At 34.6% G+C, this 10,723-nt stretch overlaps 1 protein-coding gene and 1 long non-coding RNA gene across 7 annotated transcripts in view; one reads left to right on the top strand and one right to left on the bottom strand.

Annotated features, from left to right (window-relative positions):
• The window catches only part of LOC106110166, a 7,501-nt gene extending 2,959 nt beyond the window's left edge, over positions 1 to 4,542 (top strand). Inside the window, exons 2-3 of the long non-coding RNA XR_001226058.1 lie at positions 3,860 to 4,064; positions 4,166 to 4,542. This is a non-coding gene — a long non-coding RNA (uncharacterized LOC106110166). The remainder of the gene's footprint in view (positions 1 to 3,859; positions 4,065 to 4,165) is intronic.
• LOC106110165 (fibroblast growth factor 3) overlaps positions 1 to 9,065 on the bottom strand; it is a 182,001-nt gene extending 172,936 nt beyond the window's left edge. Inside the window, exons 1-2 of one of the 6 annotated variants that reach the window (XM_013291889.1) lie at positions 9,021 to 9,065; positions 8,169 to 8,366 (exon numbers count right to left, since the gene is read on the bottom strand). The gene's annotated coding sequence lies outside the window, so the exon portion shown is untranslated. The other 5 variants (XM_013291890.1, XM_013291886.1, XM_013291887.1 and 2 more) reach the window with 5 other exon arrangements.
• Positions 9,066 to 10,723: the final 1,658 nt, after the last annotated feature.

The following is a 10,723-nucleotide window of genomic DNA, read 5'->3' as shown; positions in this document are numbered from 1 at the left end:
CCCCCCCCCCCCCCGTGGATGCGGCGTTGTCAAGTAAGTGTATCAACTGGTATAATTTTAATGGTAACTTACTACGTATTTCGGCGATACATTTCTTACAATAAATGACTAAGATATAAATATTTAACAGTTAAACTTGTGTCATATGAATTAAAGTATAATTTAATATTGTCCGTCCATTTAGTTTCAAACATAATAGAAACAACGTCCCATTTTCCTTGAAACTTAGATTTATGTCCAATACAAGTCCCCTTTTAGTACTTCGCAATACACGTGTGTCTTAACATCGCTACTATGTGTTTCATTTATACAAAACAATATTTTTTTTTTGTAAAAAATATTAGTAGTTTTTGTTAATTTACTAACATTTTCTTTTAACCATTCTAACTAAGCTCTCGGATTGTGCTAAGATATGGTTCACGACAGTTGAATGGCGGGATTCGAACCATCGACCGCAAGATCTGTAGTCCGTACCAATAGGCTATTGTCGCTTAATAGTTTATATATCTATTTTTTCAAACAGAATGAGCGGGACAACATTACAAGAATAACAAGCGTAAAGTTTTGTAATAAAGTCTAGTACAAAGGTAATAAAATGTTAATTTGATTTATTCATTGTATCGAAATTGTGTACCAACAGTTTTTAACAATTAGGCGCCATACATTTGTCGCATGATTTCGCAAGAGATGTGAACGACCGTAGGCTGTTTTTAGAGCGTAGTTTGAAGCGTCATTTTAGGTCTCCGCTCCCTAAATTAAGGTTAATTGACTTTTCGTCTAACGCTATTGATTTTTGTTTGTTTGTCGACGGCGAGATTTAATAGAGACTGTGAGTGTTCTCGCACTTCGAATAAACTTTCTTAAATTATTCTATGGCCCTTTTTTAACATAGATAATGGTTAACATAAATATATTTATTAATTTAAATTTATTAGCGGATTGAATTAACGCATAACTAAATGCGTTTTAGTGTATTTAAATAACGTAATGATTTTTGTTAAAAAAATTACAGAATATAAGTAACTTAGTCGAAACTTCCAGAATTTTTTTTCATTTTACGCAAACGCTACATTACATATCATTTTAACTTTATTTATTTGCTTGAAATATTTAAATATTTTTATACATTAAAGTCTCATTACGCGAACACACAATCGTATGCTAATAAAAAACTCATTTGTCCTTACAAAACCAATTATGGTGAGATTTTTTCTAAGCACTGACAACATAGCCACTAACAAGAAACGCAGATTGTAATCCATCTGGTTTGAACGCTTAAAATTCTCTCTTTGATTAAAGAAAATTCAAGCGATGACGTTTATATTATTGTAAAGGGTTCTGTACAAAGTAACTTCAAGCAATCGGCAACAGCAGGTTGAAGTAATAGGTGTACTTAATAGCATTGTCAACACAAAAAAATTAAAAACAGCCAGTGTATGGCGGCCTTAAATGGTCGTATATAGATCGTTTCAATTAGTTTGTCAGCTCAAGGTCACAGAGAATTTCGCATCACCCGCATACTATTTCTCACTCCTACAAAGAATTATGTTCTACGCAGCGATGGAGCCACCAAGATGATTGAATCAATTTATACACCAATCGTAATCACAGAGTATTATCGGACGCACAAGTGTTGTGTGATTGTAGATTATTTCGTTGCCCATTCAACTGTTTAGTTGCACAACTAAAAATAGTGTGCGCACCTCCATATTGTGCGATAGTTTAGTCAAAGCTGTGCTCGCGCATATCGTAGACACATTGAAAATATTTGAACCCTTTTAAATAAGAAATGTTATCAGTAGCACAGATTTGTCGTATAACTGTAGGAAGTATACAATGAACGATAGCGCACCGATACCTTCTGTTATCTGTTCCCGCGCCTTATCTATTCCGAAAACATAGCGGAAATATGTCTCCAACATTCTCACCTCTTAAATCTCATATCAAAACTAGTATGTGTAAACGCCATATTTCGACGTCATAACTTACTATTATCAGTAATTATTGAAACCCATTGAAGCGAAGCGTAGGTCGAAGAAGAACGTCCTGGCTCAAAAACCTACGCCAGTGGTATGGAAAGAGCACCCGTTCACTTTTCAGAGCCGCGGTGTCAAGAACGAAAGTCGCCCTAATGATCGCCGAACTTCGGAAGAAGATGGCACTTTAAGAAGAAGAAGATTGAAACCCACAGGAACCGTAATTCCGGGATAAAAAGTAGCCTATGTGTTCTTCCAGACTATGCTCTACATCTACGCCATTTCAGCGAGATCCGTTCAGTAGTTTTAGCTACAAACTCTAACATCCATCCATATAAACTTTCGCATTTATAATCTTAGTAAAATTATTGTAAACTGTATTTCGAACAAAAGTAATTTGTCTTATAATAATTATCCACATTATTTGCAGTTATTTTACGACAATTTACCGAGCAAATACGTAATAGGGTCAAGAAACAAACGCGGTATATTTCATGACGTTTTTTATCTTTACAGCATGGCACCGCTCGTGCGTTCACTCACACATAGAACTGTGTGTGTGACAATGCGTGTGCGTAGAAACGTTAATTTATGATTTTCTCAAACACCCTGTACAGATAAGAACGTACCCATTCACCGCATTATAAAGTTTGCGCAAAGAGGTCATCGGAAGGTCACACCTGTATGACCTTGGGCACTTTGTTACTTACAAACATTTTGAATCGAATAACTGATAACTGTTACTTGAATCGTAAATTTAACACCGGTTTATAAAACGATCAAACCTCTTACGACCGTAATTACATTTGTCAACCGATTGCACTGGCGAAGCATTCTTAATATACAAAACAGGGTCATCCCCAGACGATAATCTACGGGGAAAGCCGACCAAGAGGTGGGGCAGAACGATGATCAACGATGATCAAGATGGCCTGCTTGTAAAAATTTTCCAAGTCGTTTTTGTCATTTATGTAGGCCTCTAAGAAGGGAGTGAATTCCGATATGACAGCTGATAGAGACGTATGGAAGAGTAGCATATACTGTGCTGACTCTCCATAGCATGTTGACATGTGGGTCTCTATTTTCGAATCTCTTCAAGTCGGTTTTACAACAATGATGAGATATTCTAGTCAGTAAAACCCTTATATTCTTCTAAATGCTTTGGCAGTCCGGCATTTATTTTACAACTCTTGAGTCATTCAGCCTTCAATACTATACTGTCTTATTTACAGATGGAACAGCTATAAACGATTTTTACGACAAACTTTGAAAGCCAGTAAATATTCCATTCTTTATTTTAGATTACGCAAATCACAATTTTAACCGAATGTTGTTTCAATCCATATTTTCAACATAACTTGCAAATTTATAAGTAATCAAAACTTAGAATAATCGACACATTTTATGTATTCCGATCTTATTTTACTAATATTTTAAATGCGAACATTTAGTTGGATGGATGTTTGTTAGGGTTTCTAGCCTAAACATATAAATGTAAGGCATTATTTGGAGGAATACATAGGCTACTTGCTTTTATTTTTTTTAATTCCACGCAGACGGTATCTTGGGCGATATCCAGTATTTAATGTGTAAAGCAAAATTTGTAGTCAAAAAAATGGCACAGTTTATTTGCACATTTGTACCGCCTACAGATTTTCTATTGTCAAAACATTTCTCGCTTTCCTGTAGCGTGTGTTATATTTTTAGTCGCAAGATTTTCCCGCGAGGTCACGAGTGAACCGAGCCAGTGTTACGTAACGGTCATGAGATGCGGAGATGCGTACACGCAGAGCAATATCGCTTTACTTCTTCATTTGTGAATGCAAATGAAGTTGAAATCGTTTAATATGGTATCGACTAACACCAAAATCTTTTTTCTTTAGTTTTATCCATCAGTTAATTCGCCGGGAAGCGAGTAAGTGGATGTATATCCACTTCCGAGAAGAGTATTCTGTGTACTTGCAACGCATCTACAAATGCGGATGTCTATAGTGATACTTCCTATTTTGGCGAATTCCGATGGCTGCTCGCTCATTTGTCATTTGACGTATTCAATCGTCACTCATCTCTTCAATGTCGTCATATCCGGTTTGGATTTTACAAAATATTCTAAAGAACATATCTACAATTTTACTTCAATTTTTCCTGTTAATTTAAAAAATAACAACAAAAAAATATTTTTATTACAGTTAGAGAGAATTATGAAAAAATCTACACAAACATATCTATTAAAACTGTAGACGGCAAAGATTAAGAATTTACAAAGTAGAAGCGACATCTAGTATTGGAAAAAAGAAACAAGAAATCATTAACAATACGAACCGGATACTATTACTACCGAGTCTTCAGTATGTCGCGTGTCATTCAGGGTTAAACGGAAGCTCAATAAAGAAGAAAGACGTACAAAGGCATTCAAAGGAAGCTGGCGTGTGCCATTCATAGAGTATAATTGAAAAAGAAATTGCTTTAGAAAGACCCTGACCTGTGGAGGATTGCAACAATGACCTTTATTTATATAAAAAAAGTCTACTTTTGTTTTTTTTTTGTATTGTCAAGTATTTTTTTAAACGAAATATAGAATAACGTCTGTAATTTTTTTCTTTTTTATTTTTATATTAAGACTTTTTCGTTAGAACTTGACTCTAAATATAAACTCTATTTTCAACAAATATAAAAAGGAATCGACCAACAGGATGTCCGAAATCATTGCAGAATAAATATCCCTATTTTATAAATTTATGTTTTATGTTCCTGACTTTTCTTGTTAAAAAAATATGTTGGTTGAAACGTAATCTCAAAAGTTGCTTTTTTGACCGCTAGAAGAATGCAAAATGTATGAAAAAAACATCGTGGCATGAGACGTAATCTCAAAAGTTGCTTTTTTTGGCCGCTAGCGGGATGCAAAATGAATGAATATATATATTACATAGTATATACAAATGTAAAAAAAGGTATATTTAAAATAACTGTTTAATAGATTTTTAATTTACGATTAGCACATATGACCCATGTTTACAGACATTCCAGTTATCATTTGATTATACACAAACTTTGTATGCTTACGTTATTGTATTGAATTGCGATAGCCTTGTGAACGAAACGACCCGGCAACAGAATGGTATTACGTTAACCTCATCATTAGATTAAAATGTAATACAAAAATATACATTTAAATTCTTTTTTCTGTCTTTCCATTCTCGTTCAATAGAATTTGGTCTGAAATTCAATACAATTTCGTCAATAGAATATACATATAGCCCTGCAAAAACCATGTTATTTGTTTGTCCGTGCATTGTAATTTTATATAAAGTGTAAGTAAAATAACAATGTTATATAAATAAAAAAAACATAACTTGACTGTTTTCAGAATCTTTTACGTTATTTTATATCTCTAAATGTGCACAAACAAGTCTATTCTAGTTAACACGTGCGTATCTATTTCCAAAATGCAAATCCACTGAAACGAACATGTAACAAAGATATAATTTGCATATGCCGTTACTAGATGTGCCTACGTGACTTCAGTCATGAACTTACGCGATTAATTACGTGAACTAGATACGTCACTTTTAACGTTACTGGATCTAGACAACGCCAATGTTGGCTGATGTGTGTCCAACTTTGACAATGCAGTGCACCAAACTTATTAGACCCGGTGGGTGTAAGTGAAATCGCAAGCTTGTTTATATCTTCGGACAGAACTAACTATAGCTGTTAGCAGCGTGTCTCACCGGACAATATAAATAATCTAGACAACGCTAATGTTGGCTTCCAACAAAGTCAATCTTACTAATATTATAAATGCGAAAGATTAGATGGATGTTTGTTAGAGTTTACCACCCTAAACGGCTAAATAGATCTCAATGATATTTGGCATAGATGTAGAGCAAAGTGTAGAACATACAGCTTGCTTTTGTTTTTTTTAAATTCGCGGACAGTGTCGCGGACGAAAGCTAGTTAAAATACAACTGGAAGTGTCACATTAATTTGGCAAAATCGAGTACGCTACCGCTTAACGGTTATACATCAAAGAAAAAGTTAGACGTTCGAGTACGAATTATACAGTCACGAAGATCAAATAAGTAGATAACTACTTTCAGAATATTCTAATTCCTTTAAAATTTCGAAATCTTACGACAAACGACAGTGTGAAATATCTTGAATAAATATTATCAAGAATGTAAGAAACATTTAATAAGACGAGGCATTTCATTGTAAAAATGTATTTAAATGTAATCGAAATTGAAAAATAAAGTAGGGTGACCAAATATATCACATCTCTCTTACGAATGGTCGTTTATAAGCCTAAACGATTTGGCTTAATTTATCAAAATAGGGTGACCATGACAAAAAATCTACAGAAAATAGGTAACAATTTTCTTATTTCAATTTTTTTTACACATGATATTTTCTTCTTAATATTAAATTTAAAATAAATTAACCCAAAAGTGAGATCAGTGGAATAAAGTTTGAATGAGGCAATAAAATGACTAATATTTAAACAAACGTCTGATTCATATTGAGATGAGTTTTCTTTACGAGTATTTAAGCACGTATCATACGGGAACATACATATGTACAGTCAGCTTCATAAACAACTACACATTTACAAGAAAACAAGAGTAAATACCCTATGTGTTCTCCCAGAATATTCTCTACATCTGTACAAATTTCATAAAAATCCGTTTATCTGTTTAGGGTACAAACTCTAACAAACATCCATCCATCCATCGTAGTATATATGATTAACTCGCACAGTTCTCACAAAGATTAAAAAAAATCACCAAAATCCCTAATATCAAAACGGCCCAGAATTCTACATTCCAACAGTGGCGCCAAATGACGTCACAAATCAGAAGTCAATTAAGTGTAAATTATGACATCAAAACACGTGGCGCAAGGTATTCATGCATTTAGATAACTCTATACAAGATTGCTGGCCATTAGCTGCCTTACAAAGATATAAGATGAATTTATTTGCCAATTTATTTTATTCTTTTTCAAGAATGGTACGAGGCGTCTGAACAGTATTATTTTTAAACAAGACAGATAAAAACAATAGCAACACCATGATCGTATGAAAGTACATAAATAAAACATACAAACTATATGCGCCACCCATTTTATAAAAAAAACTAAGTAAATGTTTATATAGTGTTACGCCAATGCTAAATTTAGTAGAAATTGAGATTGCCGGAAACCCAAAGAATGTATTTATAAAATGGATGTAAAAGCGAGAGTGCTACAAAAGAAAATCTGTTATATCTGTCTACCTATCTAGGTTAAGGGCGTGAACTATTAAACTTATGTACAAATATGAAATTGCTGTCACAAGTAAACCAAATACCAATACATATACACCTTTAATAAAACACAGCGAAAGTTGTAAAACTAGTTTCTATATGAACGCCGATTTAACATTCTTATAACAAAAAATATAATTAAATCACCAATACTTAGATATTAACGGAAGTTTACTGAACTATACGTACTTTTTTATGTTTATTTCTTTTAAAATACCGGAAACAGTGAAATTATAAAATATCGCATATCAAGAATTAGAACAAGCATTTCCATTTTAACATAGGTTTTTACTGCTGTAATTTAAGTAAAAGAATTACGAATTTATATTTATATCAATTCTAATTTGAATTCGACACCCCGACTCTAAGTTCCAAATGGTAGAGACACTAACCACTGGGTAATCCAATTATTCCTAACCATCAACCCGCTCTATCCCAACGTGAGAATAAAAAGTTTCATCTGTCCCACCTTTTAGTCACACTATCACCAAAAAGGTGATAGATGGAATTGTTATGATATAAAATAAGTTCCAACCGTCCCCTCGTCGCTAAAGGTGGGACGAATAAAACTTTTTATTCTCATCCGTCTCTACATGGGGACATAGCGGGGTAACGGTTGGGAATAATCCGGGTAATCGTTTGAATTAGAATTAATTTAAAAAACTATGTCAATATTTATCAAATGATATCCAAAAATATATCCACGTTTAAATCTTCGTGCAATATATTTATTTAAGATATTTTCGCATAGTTCTAATATTTACTCGACGTCACGAAGCTTGTATTGTAATAGTCATAACCTCAGCAATCAGTCTTTATCGTTCAACTACCTAGCCGTGCGTAACTGCACAGATAATAAAATGTATTTATTAATGGGCCAAAAACTTACGTGTACTCTATGCACTTTCGTAACGCCGGTCGACACGATATATTTTTTTCTTTTTCGTATGTAAAACCGCGCACAGTTCACCAACACAGTTCTCACTTTCGTACCGTTTCCAGGATCGTATTCACTTGTGGTTATATTGTAACTCTAACTGAATTCTCACTCACACTTCGGTAACGGATATTAGTATTTCCAACAGACCTGAAATAATCACGCAATTTTTTAATAACACTGGCACATCACTAAAAATCACGCAAAATATCACAGTCGAAACACGGCTTGGCGTTTAATTGCTAATCTTAAATTATTACGAGAAACCCGCTTTCTTAAGCCTACGAATACTTAAATAAATAACTAAATTACACTAAACTGTAAACGAGTTTAAAGATCGCTTTATAATTATCAGATAACTGTCGTTATGGCGAAACGTAAACTTTTTCCGGCTAAAAAGTTTTTGGAAACGTTTCGTAAGAGAGCGATGGTCAAGTCGTCTGTGCACTGAAATCGGTCCAAATCCGCTACCGGCCGCACGTAACACCGCGTGGAAACGTTACACCGAAGGCAAATTTTCACTGCACTAGCACGACATTTTCCTAGCGGCCTTCGTCCGTTGCATTGTTATGCAACTGCATACCGAGCCGGCACTTTTTCGAATCGCGCGTAAAACTAGCGCGAAAAATTATAACCTCAAAAAATATATTCGCGAACGTCTAAACCGCGGCCGCCGTGTTTCCGAGTGTGATATTTTAATATATATTTTTGTTAGCACGATTCGAACACTTGATTATGTTAGCGAATGTTTTATCGGGAACGTTTTCGGGTGCGCGACTTGGTGGGGGCTCGGTGCGACATTACATGTCCGACCCGGGCGGGCTCTCGCGCGATACTGGCGTTCGCCGGCTATTCGGATATCTCGACACTCGACTCGACCACCGATACAGTGTCTTCAAAAGCTTCCACACCTCAAGTAGCGCGAACCGACTAACAAAAACCAGACGAATTACTACGGACTTCCCGAAAAATTTTTTGTGTTTACTTGCCCTTTCACTTGCTTACGCGATTGCACAAACGGACGTTTTAACGTTCAAACAAATTCGATAAGATTCATTTTGGAATTGAAAAATGTAACCCATCTGCCTTATATGTGGTTAACTTAACTAATCTAAACAATTTAATGTTCCTACTCACCCACTTTAAGTACCTTCCGTAAACACGTTCTATAACGCTCATGTATTACTTTCCTATTATAGTTCGTAATTAATTATGTAGAGCAAACTGCCTTAGATACTAACGGGTCCATTATTATCGTGATTTTTAGCAACTTTCACATCCCTTCAATGATAATAATGAGGTTTCAGACTACCCTTTCAACCATAAACAAACTCACGTAACCATTTTTTTATTCATTTTTCATCACCAGTCAAAAAATACACATGCTATGCTATTTCAGTCCCCTTCTCGTGATGTTTCATGATTTCGGTAACATTTCGTACCTCATGTAAAAGATTAACCCTAAGTAAACACCTCAAGACATAGGTAGAGCTTACTGAAGTTAGTACTTTCAAGTGAACTTTTCTGGCAGAGCTAGTCCGCTGGCCAGTGGGTTCATGCAAACCTTATGCACTGTTCACACTAGTCCAGTTGGTCAGTAGCTCTCAATGACTGGACTGTTAACGCTAGCGCTAGAGTACATACAATCTATGCCTTGTCGCAACTGGCCAAGTGTGTACCGGCAAGTTAAGAGATAAGGATTTTCTTTCGGTATTTCTGTCGCATGTAATAATATAGTTTTTTTTTTTATTTATAGCTCTTCAATTATCATTTAAATGCTGTGAACAAATCAATCGGAATTCACAAAATTGATTTTTAATCGGTTCTAAAATAAAATAATAATTTTATGCATTAATGAGGTCAAATTCCAAATAAATTCGATAACATGAGATTCGTAATATTGCGTAATAAACTATGTTACTTAAGAAAGGGCAATTATAATTACAAGTGCGCTAAACTTGACTAAACTATCGCACAACTGTTTAGTCGCGCTTTGATGCCTATGACCTTTTATGGTGCCGCACACTACTCGATTTTCATTGTGCAACTAAACAGTTGAGTTGGCTGCAAAACAATTGCAATACTGATGGTGGTGTAGTCAAAGGTGTGCGCCCGCTTTAAAAAATTCAGTGCAGGCAGTACTATAATGTAGGGTCACCATATTTACAGCACATTTAGGAATAATACTGTTTTTACACAAATTACTTGACATCGAATCTTTTATTCCAGATTCGTAAACAAAAGAGAGTAGAAATTAAAGAGAAAACATGTGTTCAAATCCGAAGGACATTTTTCTTAACTTAACACCTAACTTAAGCGGTTGAACTTAAAACGTAGCACTTCCTCTGACGTCATAAGGTCGATTATTACTTAGTCATTATAGTACAGCGAACTTTAATGGCCCGCAGATTTGTACAAAAATGTACGGTTTTTGTATACGTTCTTTATTATAATGGACATAGAGGTTTTAAGAATACATTTGTATGTTTATGCACGAATTATTATCG

Source organism: Papilio polytes, unplaced genomic scaffold (genome assembly GCF_000836215.1).
Source record: "Papilio polytes unplaced genomic scaffold, Ppol_1.0 DF820844.1, whole genome shotgun sequence".
Classification (NCBI taxonomy): Eukaryota; Metazoa; Arthropoda; class Insecta; order Lepidoptera; family Papilionidae; genus Papilio; species Papilio polytes.
This window is presented reverse-complemented; position numbering and strand designations above follow the sequence as displayed.